General features: G+C 37.4%; 1 protein-coding gene and 1 long non-coding RNA gene across 18 annotated transcripts in view; one reads left to right on the forward strand and one right to left on the reverse strand.

The window, feature by feature from the left end:
- ARL15 (ARF like GTPase 15) overlaps nucleotides 1-19,434 on the reverse strand; it is a 216,847-nt gene that overhangs the window by 70,424 nt on the left and 126,989 nt on the right. The gene's annotated exons all lie outside the window — the stretch shown is intronic.
- The window catches only part of LOC308185901, an 87,833-nt gene that overhangs the window by 38,761 nt on the left and 29,638 nt on the right, over nucleotides 1-19,434 (forward strand). The window contains exon 2 of the long non-coding RNA XR_013943814.1: nucleotides 1-19,434. This exon is cut by the window's left edge and continues 12,610 nt beyond it; it is cut by the window's right edge and continues 29,638 nt beyond it. This is a non-coding gene — a long non-coding RNA (uncharacterized lncRNA).

Raw genomic sequence — 19,434 nt, forward strand, 5'->3', positions numbered from 1 at the left:
CTCAAAGCCTCTCTTGGTAAGCCAGGTGGCTACAGGCCTCTGGCCAACTCGGCAGCTTGCTACTGGACTGTCCCCACCTTCTCCACATCCCTGCTGAACTGGCGACCCCCAGACCGGACCACAGCACCCACAGAGGAAAATGAAGGGCACAGTAACTTGAATGTGGTTCTGCAGAGCTGCTGCTAATACCCAGAACAAAATTTGGACAATCAGCTCTTGGTGCTAATCATTCGTGTGCAATCTGTGCAATGAAAATGTAACCAGAAAGACAGAGATCCAGATGGTAGTGGCTAGAACTGAAATGTAATTAGTTCAGTCAATACAGTAGCGTATTTTTAGATCTCCCACTAGTCAAAACAAGAAATGTTGCTCAAGCAAATTTAACATTGCTTAAAAAAAAAAAAAAAAAAGATTGCAAAAACTGTATGCATGTTAATTCTATAGAGACTTTTTTTGACAACTTAGGCAAGAGCTGGAAAGCATATTTTAATTCATACAATGACTAAAAGTAAGAACAGTGCCAGAAAATATGATTTGGAACAATTCTTGGAATACAGAGGTTCATCTGTTTTGCAAAAGAAAGAATCAGAAGCACACAAGTATAAGCAGTTATTTTAAACTTGCCTATTAAGCAAGGACACCAATAGCTAACAGATGTGGTTATTTGCAAATGATTTCAGCAAAACATACATACTACACATGACAAGACTCCCCCCACATCTCCAAACCCTGATTGAAACCTGTGTCCTGGTAGAGACATGATGAAGATACAAACTTGCCTATAAAACTCAGCATTTGTCTGAGGAGTCTAATATTACACATTTAATTAGTGTTGAGGTACAATATCTTTCACATGATTTTGCAGCAAACTTGGAGTATATAAAATTAATCTAGATTGTCATTCCCAGAACTATTTAAACCACTCAAGAGAAGACTTGTTTTTGTTGGAATTTTTCTGCCTGGAGTAAGAAAAACTGTTCAGAGTCAGAAGGATGTCTTTTCTAAGAACAGACCTAATTGTTTCCAAATACACCTCAGAATACTGATGAAACCTAAACCTTTGTAAAGTGGTTTAAGCACCATGGCTTTGATTATCATTGACACATAACACCCATTACATTGTTTGGGTCTGTTTTGATAAGTGCTACACAAACATATTAAAGAGTGAAAACACAAGAGGAAAACATCTCATGCGGGAGGAAAAGAGAGGAAGTAGACACCAGCCAAGTAACAAATGGCTACTTTATGTCTCTATCTGCATAGCTGGCAAATTTCAAGAACCAACAGTCTGGGACCAGGGGGTGAACTTCCAGCGAACGGCAGCCGAATTGAATATCACTAAACAAGAGGCCATCACAGGGCAAAGGTACTGTAAGAAAATGCAGTAAGTCTCATATGTGAGAGCAAGCAATCTGGTTAAAAGCGAGGTGAGAGCTTCTTAATTACAAAACAAGATATGCAAGTCTTAATTTCAAAATACACACCTTGCATTTTCTAGTTAATAAAAATCTTTGTTGTGGTGGTGCTGGTTTTTTTTGTTTGTTTTTTTGTTTGTTTGGTTTTGTGTGTGTGTGTGTTTGCTGCCTTTTTTTTTCTTCTTTTTTAATGTTTACTTTGCTGCATTTAGGATGCCATTGAAGCAACACCTAGACAAAACAAAAGCAAAAAATCACTTATGGCTTTGAAGATTCAGACAAGGCAGTAAGGACCCCGGCTCTACTTTTTGAGAAATGCTTATGGTAATTTATTTTATGTTTGGTTAGGCTTTGTGTTACTCTGCATTTTGGTGGCTAGAAAACTTCAGTGTAGCAGTGAAGGGTCCCAGCGGCTCAGCATAGTATAGCACTGGTAGCCAAGATAACAGTGATAATACCACTTTAAAATAAATGTCCATTACACTGCAAGAGAGTTGGTTTTAACATCAAAAAGATATGGCAAACTAACCATTAAAATCGCTCATTTAAAACAAATTTGGCAGTTTTCATGTGGTCAGCCGAGATCATGGACATGTTTAAAATTTATTTAAGCATTTTTGAGAAATCACAAGCCCTTTTGTATGTCAACTAAACATATGATTACTTTCTACATTACTGCAAACATGGTTCAACTTTTGATTTGTTTTTCATCTTTTGCTTTCACTTTTTGCATAAACATTTTTATGAAACATTCTTAACTTCTGCCACCTTCCACCCACATTGTGCAATCTAAGATTTTAAACCAGGGTAGAGTTATCGAGCTGAACACAGCTTATTCTCCACTCCCCTAATCCTGCAGAACCTCCTCCGCCTCACATCTGCAGGACTGGAGAGTTGCCAGTGGCAGGTCTGTTCTTCATGGCACCATTCCTTCGATGCCTGTAGGGATTTCACTGCAGAAGATAATTCTGACCCTATCTTACTAAAAGTTGATGCCATTTGATGATAGTTTGATAGCCCATTCAAATTTAATCAAGGGTCTTGCTTAATTTCTGGATTAGCTGGTATTCTCAGTAATACAGAAAGCAAAACCCTGATTCACACTACCATGATCAGCAGCAATTTTTGCAGCCTCACAGTTCAGACCCAAGGCTGAGGTGACACAGGAATAAAAAGTTCCTCCCTCCTGCAGATTGGCTTTTGAAGTCATGCCTGTAACACGCTGGGCAGCCAACAGAAGGAAGCCTGTACTGAATGCTGCCTGCACTGGACAACTTCTGGGCATAAACAAAAAACAGTTTTTAGGACTAACCACCATGCACCCTCCACAGACTCTAACCTAAGTTTAAAACAATATTTGCATCAACTGAAACTATAGGTGTAAACAGGGCTATTTTTATGCAAGTATGGTTGGAATATTGTACCTGAACTTGCTCAGAAAGTATATACCTTCCTTTAACACAAAATTAGCTCTGGGTGTAACTATTATTTGCATTTCAGCAGAACCTACAAACTATTTATTTTTACTAGTACATAAATGTAACAACAACAACAAATGTTCTCCACACCCATGAAGTTTAATTTTAGGAGCCTCTGGCTCCCAAAACCCAGGTGAGACAACAGCCAGCTCTCATCTTCCTCCAACCACAAATGGAAAGGTGGAAAGTCCTAAAGAAGAAAGGGCCCTAATCTTGTTACTCCTGTTCCTCTGCATCTCTTTTCCCCTTCTACCACTCCAAGCCAACCACCTCAAACCCAATTACATTCACTGTCTCCCTCTAAAGGCATTACTGCCCCTTTCCTCGCTGCTGCAAGATGTGCTCATCATGAGGAAGCTTCCTTCACTGTAGCTACTGTCTCAGATTACTGATTTTTTTGTTTGTTTTTGCTTTCTGGCAGAACTACACAAGAAGAAAGCCTATATTTTTAAACTTAAATTCTCTTGCTAAATACTGTTCATGGTTACTCATTTCTTCCACAAGATTATCATATTGCAGGCTTTAGCTGCTGTTCCATTTCTACCAGATGCTGCAAATCATTAGGGAATACTCTGATTAATAATTTTTGTCATATGAATAAGAGAAACAAACTTTTTTTCATAATCAGTTCCCATGCTTCATCTTTGCTTTTCACTTTTTGTAAATTAAATTTGGAATATTTTTCTCAATTTGAACATTTCCTTTATTTTCAATGACAAATAAATGGTTCTATATGTATTAAAAAAAAAAATTTGGCTGAACTAATAGCTGGGTTTATTTTATATATATATATGTGCATATATATATATATGCACTAAAAGGCAATACTCTAAGGCTAAATTATCTTTTCAACAATATTCTCCTTTATTAATTTTTATCATGACAGAATTTACAAACCCCACTAAAGGCTGGGGCCCCACTGTATGGTACACTGTACAGACAACTCTTAAGAACTCAGCTCCACCCCATGAGAGCTCAAAAATCCATGTTTCTCTTACGATGCACATAAATACAGAGTGGCTGTTCAGTTCTTCAGAACTAGCCTGCATAACAGCCTTGAGAACACAGACCGCCGAGCAACGTCTATACTTTTGAGTTCGACTATCCATGTATTTATTAAAAAGACTAGTAGCACTTTGGCTTAAAAAGTATGAGGAACGCTATGTTAAAACAAGAACTTCGAATGGACTTTGACACTTTATAAAACCAAGCCTTACTGAAAAATCAAGCTGCTTAATAGCAGCAGTCAAAAAGCAGCAATTTTGCAATGGCAAACTTTTTTTCCATATAGGAGGAGGTAAAAGTTTCAGTCCAGCTTTAAACCAAAGAAATAAAATTGGCGTCTCATATTATCCAGAGCAGCGCCAAATAAAATAATTCAATAGCTCTTCTCTATTTCACTCATCCCATCAGTGCGCAGTGCTGATATTTCTCAGTCAGTGCTGCACACTCACAGTGACAGTGGTTTGTCTGACACAACCAGTCAGTCACTCATTATTTTGTTTTAGTGCGTTGCCCCATGTGCAGCTGTTGACTTGCATCCGTTGCAGTAGGTGCTGCCTATACAAGACGGCCCAGCCCCAAGCTTACAATGCACCTAAGAACACAAGCACCAGATAGATGCAGACAATACATAAAAGGAGATAAAACTGGTCAGAGTATTCCCAGCATGTTGACAGATGACTGTTTATAAATATAGATAGGTGTTTATACATATGTTTATATATGTACATGGCAAGTTCTTTTTGAGTCTAGAGGCATACATGGAGGACAAAAAAGCTTGTTTTATTATTATGTGAGCAATGAAATTTAGCATCACTAGTTGAACTAGGTAAATACTACACTTCACAAAGGCCTGCAAGTGTTCCTATTTAAACACTTCATGAGAAATGGGATCATGAATACAGAGCTGTTCCTCTAGTATGTAATTTGATTCCACTAGCAAACCCCCACCCCAAGTAATCATTCCTCTGTTTTTCCAAAAGGTAAGAAAAATCTCCAAAGTAAAACATCAATAGTGTTTATCAACTAAACGGGTGCTGTGCATTTCTAAATATGTCAGCCGCAGTGATGGGAATATACAAATAATTTTTGGAGCATATGAATAAGAAGATTCACCGTAATCCTACCATGATTATAGTTCATGCTGAAGATCGTGACAGATTCCCTCTGATCTGATTTCAGAGTAGTGCTGATAAACTGCTGAGCAGGTAACCTCTGAGTATGAACCCTTACAGTGAACTGGGAGCAGTATCTAAAGCAAATGCAACACTGCTGTTCTCATAACTACTAGCTGAACTCCTCTTGCCGTTTCCCAAACAGAAGCAGTACATCCCAAGCTACCAACAAAGTGCTATGGTCCGAAATTAAATTAATGACATCGAGGATATTAATACAGAGTATCTATCATCAGAGTGCAAATATTTAAGTGGTTAAATAAATGACAGGATCAAGACCATCACTGGGATTGGAAAGGTCTGCCACCTTGCTTTTTCATCTGTATATGACCCCTCTTTTCTCTTTGCCACTCATTTCACTCCTCTTCCACCATCTCTGCACAACTCCAACAGATCAAAGAACGCACCACCCATTGTAAATCAAGCCAGAGGCTGGAAGGCCAGAGTACACAGCCACCGTGCCATCACGGAGAAAGCTGACACTACTGCAGTTGCAGCAGCAGCAGAGGTTAATCATTTCTAAAGGGTAGAAGTCACACATTCACTGGTTTCACAATTACAAAAATGAAGTCTGTGATTTAGTAGCCAATAAGAACAAGGTTAAAATATATTCAGGTTTTTTCTTTTTCTTTCTTTCTTTCTTTTTTTTAAGCTCAGAACTCTGTTTTCACTATCCTAGGAAATTACTATTTTTATTTTACTATTACTATTTTTAATGAAACACATTAACTTTTTCAAAAAAAATGCTTAAATTTATATTCAGCATGGTTCATTCTAATTTTTGTTAATATATCTGCAAGTGTAACAATATCCTTATCCTTTTCAAGCTGTTGGAATGTAGGGTTTTTTCAGCGTTTTCTTTAAAAGTTTAGCTGGCTGTTTTATAATTTGTCACCTTTTGTCTTCTTTCAGCAGTATGTCATTAAGTCTTTAATTTGGCGTTTCCTGTTGTCTGCAGTGGGATATATGCTGTTTTAAATCCAAAGGATTGCAGACATAGACGGTGGGTAAAATCTGTGAACCATAAGTAAATTCTTATAAGGAACATACAAAAAAAGATTGTTCTTCAGTCAGACTTAAGCCATTACTTTCTTCAAAAGAAGAAAAGACACAAGTTAAGAAAAAGGCACCGCCAAAGACCTTCTGCCCAAATGTGCATCTCCATGAAGTTTCCTGCTGAGTGCATATGAATGCACTGCGATCTGGGAAAAGGATCCAAATAGGATTTCAAACATCCAAAAATTTTAACTCAAACATTTAGGTATTTCACCATGCTGCTATTCATTCATTCACTGATTTTTTTTGTCTTAGTTTAAAGAGATGCTAAACAAAAGGAGAAGAGCTCTACATGTATTTACATTCCAAAACTAAGCTCCCCTTACCACCCCCCTAGTCTGTCATCCCTTCATGGCTAAACAAACCGTAAAGTCTACCCCTATGTTCTTGAAGCAAAGTAACAAACACAGTAAAAGTTTGGTCTTTCAAGAAGAAAAAGAGGAAAAGCAGTTTTAATCTATTATAGCTGCCTGTGTTGTTTTGACTATGAACGGCATCACATTCAGATAATATGTGCAGACTAAACTGGCAATAGAGTAGGATCAATTTCTTTACTATTTTGGCTTTACTAAACTTTGTTCTTTGACAATTTCCTCATCATTAATAGCCATTTGTATCCTATCACTAAGACTGAGACTGCCTGTTATATACAAATGATGTATTTTGCAGAATTATTTTGCAAACAAAAATGAAGGATGAAGATTTTACCATGTAGAAAGAACGTCAGGAAGAACTGTACAGCAATGGGGTTTTCATGGAGGGAAAGCCTGAAAGACCCTGCAGCCGTGTCGCCTTGTGCACTCGGATCACTGCAGAGCCCTGGCTGCAGCAGGCTGCTGTGGTCAGTGCAGGTCCAAAGCTGCAAACACCAAAATCTGTCAGTTCTCAACCAGGGCTTGGAGCGCCTTTGCACCAAAGGTTTTGGAATTTGGCAGCATAAGAACAATGCAGCCAACATTTGTCCAGGTTTAAAAGTCTCATTCCTAGATGGGACCCATCTAGGAATTTTATGGGCATCTTCCCCATTGCTGAGTCTCCACCAGTATTTTTCACACAGTACCCGACTTATGGGTTGGGGCCTGTGTCTTTGCCAAGGAACACAGAAAACAGTTTGTAGTTTCCCAGTGGGATGATGTGCCTTTCTAGTGTTATTTAGATTCTGTTTGTCCTGAACACTTACTGGCACATGAGATCTTTTCTGCTGAAGAGGTTGAAGCATCCAATTTGAAGGACAATATGAGAAAGTGTTACTGGAATAACAAGGAATTTCCTTTATGCACAGAAGAACATATTTAATCCGCTTTTTGAAAAGGATTCATTATGAAATAGGCTCTCTTCTGTTTACGAATCATCTTTTGAACCCTAATATAATATGTACAGTTGAAAGCTTTTGAACATGGCATTTTTACTATGAAGCAAGTTAATCTTATTGAGAACATGCAAAATGATACATTAGAATAATATATCCACCTACAAGGCATCTTTGATGGAAATGGTAATTTTTGATGCACTTACAAAATTACACTTTTGAGTATCGGGAGGATCTCTTGGGATTTTAACCATAAGGATGACAAACTGAGTTGCATCCTGTTCACAGTTTCAGTTCTTCTAGTGTGATGCTGCTGAGCATCATCTTTTTTCCTTCTGTTTGTCCATTAAATACGCAATGATACTTTTCTTAGGCTGGTGTTAAAATGTATTAGGCTGCTGTTCCTGAACCCATGTTCACGATACGTATTTTGCTTTGCTACATGGATTCAGCCTTAAGGATGAAGAAGTTCAGAACCCGACTCATGGCTTATTTGTAAAGTTTTTGTCTTCCTCTGTGCCAAGAATACAGGGGCTTTATTAACATTCTGAAAATTATACATGTTGAATTGGGTTCCCTGTATTCTGCTGTCAGATATGAGGTAGAAATTTAGAATCAATGTTTTTATGTGGCTTACTTAACTACTAATGACCAGCATTAAATTAGAATAGTATCCACTCAGAGTCTTCATATGTCTCTTAATTACTTCATAAATACAGTTGAAACGTTTTTGGAAGTAGTACATTGTCACAAACTCAAAAGAAAAATTCTACTAAGTACTAAAATGACAAATTCAAATAAGAACAGGTATAAAATGTTCAAAACTGTTCTGCAGACTTGTGTAGGTGGGGAAGTGATTGTAAAAACATGGAAGTACCACAGCTATTCCACTCTAACTCCCCCACAGACAATCCTACTAAAAGTCTTTCTGTAGTTTAGCTTAATCCACTTTCAAAGTGGACTAAAAAAAGCACTCTTGACATCTTTTCAGAGAGCTACTGTAGAAGAGCTATTCCTTGGTATCTATTTTGGGTTATTTCTCTATGTAGACAAGCCTTAAATGATAGCTTTACTGGCATACTTCCTAAAGTTACATCATCCACCATGATGCTTCACTGTCATTTGGAAACAACTTTGTGGGTAGATCCAGGTATTCTGCATTCTAGAGCCTTTAAACTCTTCTACATTTTTAATTTATAGAAGGTCTGGTGTATGCACGTGGGTTTTCATCAAGCATTTGAACACGAAATGGGAAAACTGACCATTCCTGTCCTATTCGGAAGGTTTTCCCTATTATCTTTCTTTCATACAAGGAAATTTTCCACTCAGATTAAAAAGGAAATTTCCAAGTCTTTTGTGTGTGTGTGTGTGTTTGTTTTTTAAGACAACTATCAGAATAAACTCACTACTTTGATTTAGGACATGATGTGTTTAGAATTTCAGAGGCATTTGCATAAACTTAGGCCTTGACTTGCAATTATTATTCTTCCTCACCTCTATAAAAGGAAATTATTGATTTTGATGTGGTAGTTACATTGCTAATCCAAAACTTAACTCTGTGCATTAAATCTAGTCTATGATGACACAAACCATGTGCAACAGCACAGACACATCCATCAGGAGAAAGGTATCCAATAATTTTTAGATTGAGAACAGCAAATTCTAGACTTACAGGGAAGAAAAAACACCACAAACTGTAATAACATACTTTATCAAATGGTGAACTGGAGAATAGGTAAGCAAGATGTCTCTCCCTTTTCAAAAGGGGAAAAAATTTGTCCAGGCAGCCAACTTCAGCGAAAGTAACAGAACATATCAGTGAAAAGACCTAATTTGTCATAGAAAACTGTATCTTATCTGCCAGCATTATCATTACATTAAAATGAACTTATTTTACTTAATTATAAGTTTGAAACTGTTAACCTGGAATTGCAATGTTTACTTACGTTTCAGATATACTATGAAATATATTGCCACATACACTTAAAAAAAAAAGCATCACAGCCAATGTTTCTCTTTGCTCATAAACAAATTCAAGAGACATTGGCAAATCATTGTTATTTTGGCACATGTTAACCTAAGTTTGAGCACACAAAAAGCAGGTCTGCTGGAAATGAATTATTCACTCCCAGAGGATGGTAAGGCGAAAATACTAAAACCATTTATTAGAAAAATGTTCCCAACATGACAAGAAATGGGGCACTGCAGAAAACAAAAGACATGTTCTGGACATCATCATGAGGCTCTTCATGACCTGGTTAGAGAAGATGCTCAAAAAGGCATGGGGAATCTTGAAAAAAAATGCAAGGAGTCATACTTAATGAGAAAATAATTATTTTCCTAGCCTGCTCCAGTCCACATGATTTCCATCTGCTGTTTATTCATTCTCTTCATCTTCATCCTCTCATCTACATTTTGTGATAAATAGATAAATTTGACATCTAGATATTTTACACTCTAGTCTCCTGTTTCCTTCATTCCATGCCATATTCTTAAAAGGCTTCTAGTTTTTTTCTAATGGTTGTTTTCCGTAAGATACAACCTGATTGTTAAAATGGAAATATGACCAGAGCAGTCCTAACTCCCAGGCATGATCATTGAAGATTTCTCTTCTAAAGCAGGTATGGAAAGCATCCAGCCTGTTGGTCACACCTACCCCACTAAATGATTTCATCTGGCCTACAAGATTTCTATGAATTTGTAGACATAAGAAAAAAAAAGTACAACACAAAGCCACAAACTCAAACTAGTAAACTGGCACATGCTCCATGAATGAATGCAACACGTCAGAATCAGAAGCGGCATTGTCAGGTTCACTCCTTCTTTATCTAACCTAACAAGTATTTCCAAAAAGCCTTTTGCTGCATCTCGGTTCAAGCCGGCTTTAACATCATTCTTTTGCCATTCATATTTTAATAAAAATTATTGAATGTGGATCAAACCAGTTGCCAAAATCCTGCATCTGTCTCACCGTTTGAAACAAATATAAAGGTCTTTCTCTAAAAGCAAGTCTGCAAGAATCAGCAGTTAGATCTCCCCACAAATTGACCTGAAGACTCTGTACCAGTTATCATCTCCTGAAATTTCAGCAAGGTTGTAGAAACGAGGACTCAAAGTGACAAAAATGACAGCTGCTTATGCAATCTGCATTTTGCTTTCCTAATTGCCAATAAGATAGTAAAATAATATACATCAAACACTATTTTCTGTAAAGTTGTCTCCTTCATTCCATGCAACTGGCCAGCCTCTGGCAAAGAATGATTTCTTCGTTTATATGTACAGGCTAGACCAAATTAAGAAAGTCTAATCATGTAATTTGCCTGACACTCCGTGGCTAACCAGCAGGGATCTTCTTTTCTGTCAACCACCTAGAAAGCGTGAAGTTCTCAGTGTTAGTTTAATTATCCTACACTAAAATTCACAATTACAAGAACGCATCTGACTTCAGTGGGAACAATGCTAGATGCTCGGCAAAACCCCTCCCTAGGGCTTTATTCCCAGTTTATGGGCTAGGCTTTGAAAGGTGTTTAGGTACCTTCAGAGGAAGAGGAGCAGGATTTACAGCAGGGTGAGCAGAACAGCCTTGGGTAGGTCAGAATTCCTTTCTCAGTAACAAGTGATTATGAAAGCACAGATTATTAACATCAGTCAGCAGACATGACACTTGATCTCATGCTTTTCTGATTACCTGCCCCAGGACACCTTTGTCTGGGCCAAAGGGTATTTAGAAGGAGGAAAGCAGCTGCAGTCGTAGCCACCACTATTTTATCTGCGTTCTGTCTGGAGTTTAAATTTTGTGTGTCATACTGACGCAAGGCACTAAGATGGTTCAAGTGTTGTGCTAATAATGCTTAGTGATTTTGGCAGCAAGCCAGGAACACACTGTACAAAAGAAAAGCTAGACAGACTATGACAATTTTCAACAGCTTATAACTTGCTCAAATCTCCAAAACTTTTGAAGGGGCCAGCAAAAGATTCCCTCCTACTTTCTACCTTTCTTTTGATGAAAAGGAAGTAAATAGAAGTAACTGGAAGTAACCAAGAGCTTTTCAAAGCAGAAAGCACTACCATTGATTACCAGAAGTACAGCAAATCTGTGCGTCTTCCTGAAAAGCTGGAAATCATCTTCATGATAAAACAGCAAACCGTGACTTCTCAGGGTCATTTTTCTCATGAATCTTCATCTTGCTACACAACCAAATCTATGGTTCTGATGATACATTTGTAAAAACGCCATAAGTTGTTTAAACACAAAGGACTTCAAATGTGAACGCGATTTAGAGGTAATAAATCTATTAAGATTACAACTTCTAACAACTAATTAAATAGAGCTGTTCATTAACTATGAAATATCATGTAGAATAAACAGGGCTTACCTGAGTCTTCAGCACATTATCACTATCCAACTTTATATACAATAGAGTTATTAATTGCATTAACTTTCATTACTTGCCACTTTATACTTTTGCAATGCATTTTCTCAGATGGAGAAAAACATATCTATTTAGTTACAGAAGCAATCAGCTTGATGAGAGGCAATTCATTATTGCATGACAACCTGGAATTGTTGGCCAAACAAGCAGAAAATGAAGAGTCCCCACCACTACCCCCCCCCAAAAAAAAAAAAAAGTTTTCTGTCTATAAGCCTTGATTTGACCTAGTTAGAATCTTAAACAGACCTTCTGTACAGAATTCTTCTGTAAACTTTTAAAGGTCTTCCCTGCAGGAATACATTTGCACAACCGATATCATCATCACAGAGTTGTGTCTAGTCCAAGCTATAAAAAATTGACAAACATTGAAAGTAAGTGTTCCCAGAAAAGAAATCTGTTTATAAATTTCCAATCCAGGTAGTTGAATGTTCAGTTTCAGAACTAAATTCTCTACAGAAAACTGTGACAAAGAATTTTTCTACAGCATGCAAAAGGAGGTTGTGAGAAAGGAAGCATCAAGAGACTTCAAGCTTTGGACTGATCTCCAACAGAGTCCAATAGACTGATCTATTGGTCTTCAACAGCTCTCCAGATTTAACATGTAAAATCCCAGGATAGAGATTATATATGGTGCACAGTGAAAACTCAGCACATAAGATTAATAATGAGTATCTCGAACTCCGTGTCAAGCATTTTGTTTCAGACAAGATGAAAATTTCCTCTCATGTTTCTAAATTGGCAGGAGATTAAGCACAGGCAATACCCTTAACACCTGTCGTACATAATTCAGTTCTAAAAGTGGGCTCTGTTATGCATAGCAGCAGGTAAATTAGTCTTCCCTTTTTCCTTTCTCCACCTAAGGCTACCATGAGTAGGACTTCCTAAATAAATAAACAAAACAAAATCATAGAATAAAGGCCTTAATCATTTTTGCATCTTTTTCCTGAAAAGGGAAACAGATGATGAAATAACCAAGGACCCTTCCTGAGCATTCACAGAGTAAACAAATAATCTATGGGGAACAGCCTCTAGCATCAACACTTCTGGAGATAAATGGACCATAATATGATCAATGAATAAAGTTCCCGAATTTTCACTCTCCTACACAGACTGAGCTTAACTGGTGTTCTTATAGCAAACCTATTTCCCAATATCCTGTATTGTACATCAACTCTTTGTATTCAGTTAAAATCTGACCGTTTTATTTCCAAAAATATGTATAAAACATATGGTTCCTTGAAAATGTGACTCCAGCACAATAGATCTGTCTTCACTCTCCGAATTATTCACAGACAATATCCTGCTCATCTCAATACAATTTTTATTCTTACCAAAAGCAAACAACACAAATCCTTGGGGGGGGGGGGTGGGGGGTGCGGGGCGGTGCTGGTAGCTGCATCCCATCTTGTCCTAACCAGTCCGAAGCAATTCTACATGGGGAGATTCCTCTGGATATTACTTAGACTTCCTTAATGAAATTCAGGTGTAATCCCTAAGGCTCTATAGCAAAGAGTATCTTTAGCTCAAGTACAGAATATGGTATTTGCCAAAAGGGGATTTATTATGTTTAGATGTGTCTACTATGAATACCAACAAGTCTAGAGCCACTATTTAAAACACATTTAAAAAAATACACTCAACTTAAAATTCACCAAGGAAGAAAATATAAACAATTTATAAAATACATTGGGAAATGTATTTAAGATTAGAAAGACTTCAGTTTCATTAGTGTGAATTTTAGTAAGGTCGATTACAGTATGAACACCCGCTCTTGCTCTGTTCTATCCTTGATGTATCAAAAGTTTTCTAAGATCATCTATAGCAAATGTGAAGCATAAACCCCTCTGATCAACTCACTGATAAAGAAGATACATACTTATGGGAAGCAAAAGGCTTGATTCTTCTCCAGTATTGCCACAACACAGTCTGTGGTGTGATCCATAGAGGTTTTCCACCAGCACACAATGGAGCCCAACCAACATTTGGCTCAATTTGCTCTCTCCTTCTTCCTTTTCCTGAAGAGAAAGCCTTATCCAGGAATACCATTTTGGTAAGGTTATGTTCCTTCAATATTTTTCATGCAGCCTAGGTTAGGTATGAAGCAGAGAGGCATAACTGCCCTTTATCTCTTGAGCAACACGTATTTCCCAGTAGCTTGTTTTCACTTTTTTTTTTTTTCTTTTTTAATAATTTCAGCCTGTCAATCCATCCTCTCCCACTTGGGACCATAACGTATGCAGTACTCAGAGCATTCTAGTAGTCCATGGGGTCTGAGACTGCTATTTGTTGCTAGCCAGAGCATGTGTGTAAGTAACAAAAGTAAAAGTACAAATATTGACTACAGGAAAATAATGGAGGAATAGCTTTAAATGTAATGCTCTGAATGGATGTTACTAAGAGTAGCCCTTCCCTTCTTTGGTTTCGGGAACATATTATACCTGTGCTGCACATTTCAGACAAATAGCCTCAAAAATAGCTGGTGTTTCACTTTCACACTTCTGAAATCCTAAAAATATTGAAATATTACAGTTAAAGTAAAAAAGTCATTCTTTAGAGAGAAAGTTACAAACTGACTGACAAAAAGTACAAACAAGACATCTACAGAATCAGTTAAGGCAGCTGTTTCTGCATGGAAACTCAATGCCAAGAAAAAAGGTACATGATCTCTGAATACCTACAACCTAGAGCTTTTCCAGGTTCTCTTATTCAGCTTACTGTTTTCTTACCCAGGCACTGTAAAACCTAATGCAAACCTAAATGCAACTAATCAGTAACGTAACTGCCTGAGATAAAGAAATCACTGTAGTCCCACTCTGTATTCCTCTACATACCCTTTTAAAAAGGTTTAAAATTGTAGGGAAAAATAAAAAAACAAAACACAGAAGAATCAGTGTTGAAAATGCTCAACCTATATATTACATTAGCTCAACCTATACATTCTTAAGCTTTCATTTACCGACAAAATGAAACGTAGTCTTCACTTCTTTCATCACCTTAGTATGTTTATTATTCTTTCTTAAATACTCCAAATTAAATCCACTTACCTGATTCTAAGATGCACCACTGTGAAGGAGGTAGTGGTGGAGGATTGTCTTAAATGAACAGAACAGAAAAAGCCACAGATGAAGAGAGAAGATAAAATAACTTCGATGTACTGGTCTTGATGTAGAAAATCTAATTTGACATTGAAATGTAGTTTAAACAAAAGTCCTTTAGGTAAAGGAAAGCTACAAGTTATGTGCTACATCTACATTTATAATTCTACTAAAAGTCTGTATTTTGAATATTTCCTATTACACAGACTACGTTTGCAGGGAAGCCTGACTGAAGCAATAACTGACGTATTCTAAAACTTACAGTATTATTAACATGGAGAAGAGCCTCTGTATTCCTGATCCACCCAAAGTTGATCTCTCTCTACAAACCTTGCCTTCCTATAGACCGTCATGACTGTAAGACTCACAGTGACCTGGTGCTAATAATGTCATTTCAATATAATGTATCAATTGATCAATTCAGAACTGTATTTGATAAAGAACAGGTAGCAATAAAATTCATGTCCTTTCATTTAGCTAATGGGAAAAAGTGTTATTCCGAAGCACCCTGTGATGTGAATCCACATGAAAACAGATAGATAAGGGGTCAGGAGGAAAAAACAAAGTAATATTTAATCTCTATAGAGTTGTCTCACCTCTCACTTGTATATATGAACAAACAAACTGCTAACAGCAGCATTTTTCCCAGCTCCTGTGCTAATTTTATAGTCTAACTGTCAAGGTCTAAGAGGGGAGGCTTTATATAGATCAAAAAGCAAGAACCTGCTCACTGTTTACTCAAGTTGAAAAAGGAACTACGAGGGTGAGTAAAAGGCTAACAATATGATTCTGCTTCAACACTATAACTACAGAGAAAGGCACCTGTAATGACTGATGGGGTGACCAGATGAAGAAAATAACTGATCCCTGGCCTCCTCCAGGAGAAGGTTCAGAAACAGTTAACATAATCCATGAACATCAAATTCTTCAGGATAATGTAACACGAAATATACAGATGTTATTCTAATAGCCAAATCCTTTTAGAACTTATAAATTGGTAATAAATCAAATTGTCAAATGGCTATTAGAACATACTACATTTCATTTTTAAGCACGCACAGAGGAAGCTTTCGTCACCCAATTCCTGTGTTAAATATGCTTTAATTTTGCATCTATTCTCACTGTGACAGCTACAGTATGTCCCAGCTTGCAGTGAAAAAACCTGCAAACCTTGGAAATACCTCCATTGCCTTTTGCAAATTGGAAGCAGCAGACACCAACCAACCAGTACAGTCCAAGCAGTAGAGCCAGTAAAAGTAATTGCACAATAAAGTAATAAGTTAAATCCAAAATCAACCACTTTTCACTGGATGACCTTCAAACTTCTATAAGCAACCTGCAAAGCCAAGAAAGATTGTATATGGAGTCTTTGTATTTACTCCTTTGTTTTAATGCGAGACTGAGAATTTTTTTTATAGACTGTTTTCACCTTTTACCCAGTTCATTTTAATTACAATATTTAAGTTTTCATCTTTGTTTTTCCTGAGGAAACCTCCTCACATTTGCCAAGATCAAGCTTAGGTTTCCACAAGTTGTTTTAGATGTAGACTTGTACAACAACAAACAATGAGTATTTGGGATTAATTCCTGTAGCATGCCACAGTTTATTAAAACTGTGAAGAAATCAACAGGAGTAAGGGACTTTTGGAAAAGGCAGGCAAGCCCCAAAATTAAAGGGAGAGACACAGCCAGGCAGCTGACCTGACACTGCCCACCCAGACAGGTATCTGGGGAGCACAGCGCCCTCCTGTTATACAGATTGTCATTGCTTGTGTACCAGGTACTTCACACGCTGCATCTGAGAACACATGTAATGTGCAATTAAAAGGTTAATAAAAAAAACTCATGTTACTAAGTTCAAAGCATCTTCTTTTTGCCAAGGTCAATAGGAGCAACAATCCAGGCTTTTAGAGAGACTGCCCTGGGTTTTTTTTTTTTTTTTTTGTATTTTTTTTTTCATTTTTAACTATAAGACCAGGCCAAATATGCTTGATGTGGAAATAAAGACAGGAAAACAAGCTGGAACAAGCTACTTTTTAGGGGATGAATTCAGAGGGGTGTGTGTGTATGTGCATTTCAAACCATCCTTAAACAACCAAGTCAATAGGGTACCTGTGTGAGAGTTATTTAAGAAAAAAAATTAAACCCACATCACTGACACAAGGCCAGATTTTCTGAAGCATCTCTCCTGGGCACAGGCTGAGACTTTCTGTACAGCTATGACCACTGGCATCCATGCTGCATTGTTCCCTTGTCTAGGACACTTCGTAGGCTCATCTCCACCCAGCCACCTATTTCTACACATGCAGGAGCTTAATTATCTCTCAGATACTGCCATCAGGATCTTCAGCATAAACTAGCCAAATGGTTTTAAGAGTTCAGGTTCAAATAAAAGCTCAAACTAACCACAGGTAAGAGGGATGTATACTGACAAGTGATTTTGTCACATGCCAACAGCAGCCCGTGCACAGACTGCAGACTCCTCAATTCATTTGCTTTTACCTCGATAACAACAGCATTGTACCTGGCCATCCTGATACTACACACAGTCTTCTCAGGTTCATGCAAACATATTCCAGGCAAAATCCTACTCAGAGACATAAAATCTAAGATCTTTTACTTCCTTTTTTTTTTTTTTTCCCCAGAACTTCGCCCCTTCTTATCAATTTGCATTTATCTTAAAATAGACACTACTTGTGACAGTAAAGGTGTTAGCTATCATCTTTAATACAAAACATAGTGGGGGAAAAAAGGGATGTGGTGGGGAGCTGCATGGTCTTCCTTCCAGTAGTTTTTCCTAGGATGACTGAAAACATTGGAGAAGAGCGGTAGTTTTCTCTGTAACCTCCAGATATGACACCAGAATACTGCTGGCTGGATATTTCTATGGAAGAGCTAAAAAACTAAGTACCAACATGATTATACTTCTTTTAAAGACACTGTTTACCTACATATATAGAAAGGTCTTGCTTCTTTCATGTAATGTGTAGAGCAGCACAAAGTTATAACAGCACAGTGACCCAGACGTCTGTTACACATGCGGTTCCGCATACATAAAAAGAAACAAATCTCAATAAGACAATGCAACAAAAAAAGCTTGCAATCCTCTAAACTAGTACTGAAAAACAGTGAAATAATCAACTTTGACAGATCTTTCAGTACTACTGAGGAACTTGTATTTTAACAGTACCTGTAAACAACACATATGGCGAGAATATGCATCTTGAGACACACTGAAAGCCCTTCTTCCACCCAGTATGGGCCAGAAATATTGTTATTTGACTATGTTTTGCAGACACCTTATAGTTTTCTCAAGGTACTATAAATGTGTCATATCATCAACTATCCTCCTAAAGTGTGATCGTTATAGAACACAGATACAGGAGTAGATACAACCCTTACCTTGGATCTTGAAATCTATAAACTCCACAAAGTTTCATATAAGAGAAATTTTACTCTGGGAGAATTGACTTTTAATCTGAAATGCTTCATTCTCTTATGGATTCAGATCTGAGTGGATTGTTCAAGTTCAATTTGTCCTGAAATTTACTTAAAACAACATGTCCTTATTCAAAGCTTCCCCCCTCCCCCCCCGCCCTGACAGTTCCCTCGACACATCCTGACTGAAATTGAGAACTCAGACCTCACCTCAGCATTGCAAAAGAAATAGTTTCACTCAGTCATTATATAGGTTGTTCCATTTCTGGATGCTGAAACAGACCGATCACTAAATTCCCAAAACAACAGCTGAATGCATTTTAAAAGGACTCCACCCTAATAATTACGCCAAGTGAAAAATACTTTCAAGTTGTCTGTAAAATGGGGGCTGATGGAGAGGCCTGAGAATTTGTACAGCGTATTCTGTACAAGCTGAGGAATTTCCCAATGCTATTTCATACTAACACATAGGAAGACTTTAGTTTTTCTAGTAACACTAGAAGTACTTGTCATATTTAAATGTCAGTCTGAAACTGTAAATAGGTTTGAAAAATACAGGTCAGCAATTGAGTGGTTATCTCAGCAACTCTGTTGATGCTCTAGCACGGTTTCTCAGCCTAAAACAGCAGCTGCTGGAACAAAGAGTACATCTGTAACAGGGTATCTCCATTTGTGAAGAAACAAGGGCATTAAAACAGGTATCCATACAACTTTCACACATGCTTTTGTTTGGAAAGAAAATGGGCTAATCCAATCTACTCCACAAAGCTTGGCATAACCTAAATACACCATAACACTATGCACCTATTTATTTATCTGTTACAAAATCTGTCTACCATCTTCTCTTTGCCTTCCCTTTTTTAGCGAACTGAATGCAGCTCAGTGACACTTCGATACACATAAGGAACACAATTTGGTACAGAAGTATTTATTAATTTTTGCTTCAAGCTAAAGCTTAAAGTCTGGATTTGTCAGCTCAAAGTTACATATGAAATGCTGACTTCATTTAAATGACAGAATAATGATGGAAAAT

This window comes from Anser brachyrhynchus, assembly GCF_964034855.1.
Source record: "Anser brachyrhynchus genome assembly, chromosome: Z".
NCBI lineage: Eukaryota > Metazoa > Chordata > Aves > Anseriformes > Anatidae > Anser > Anser brachyrhynchus.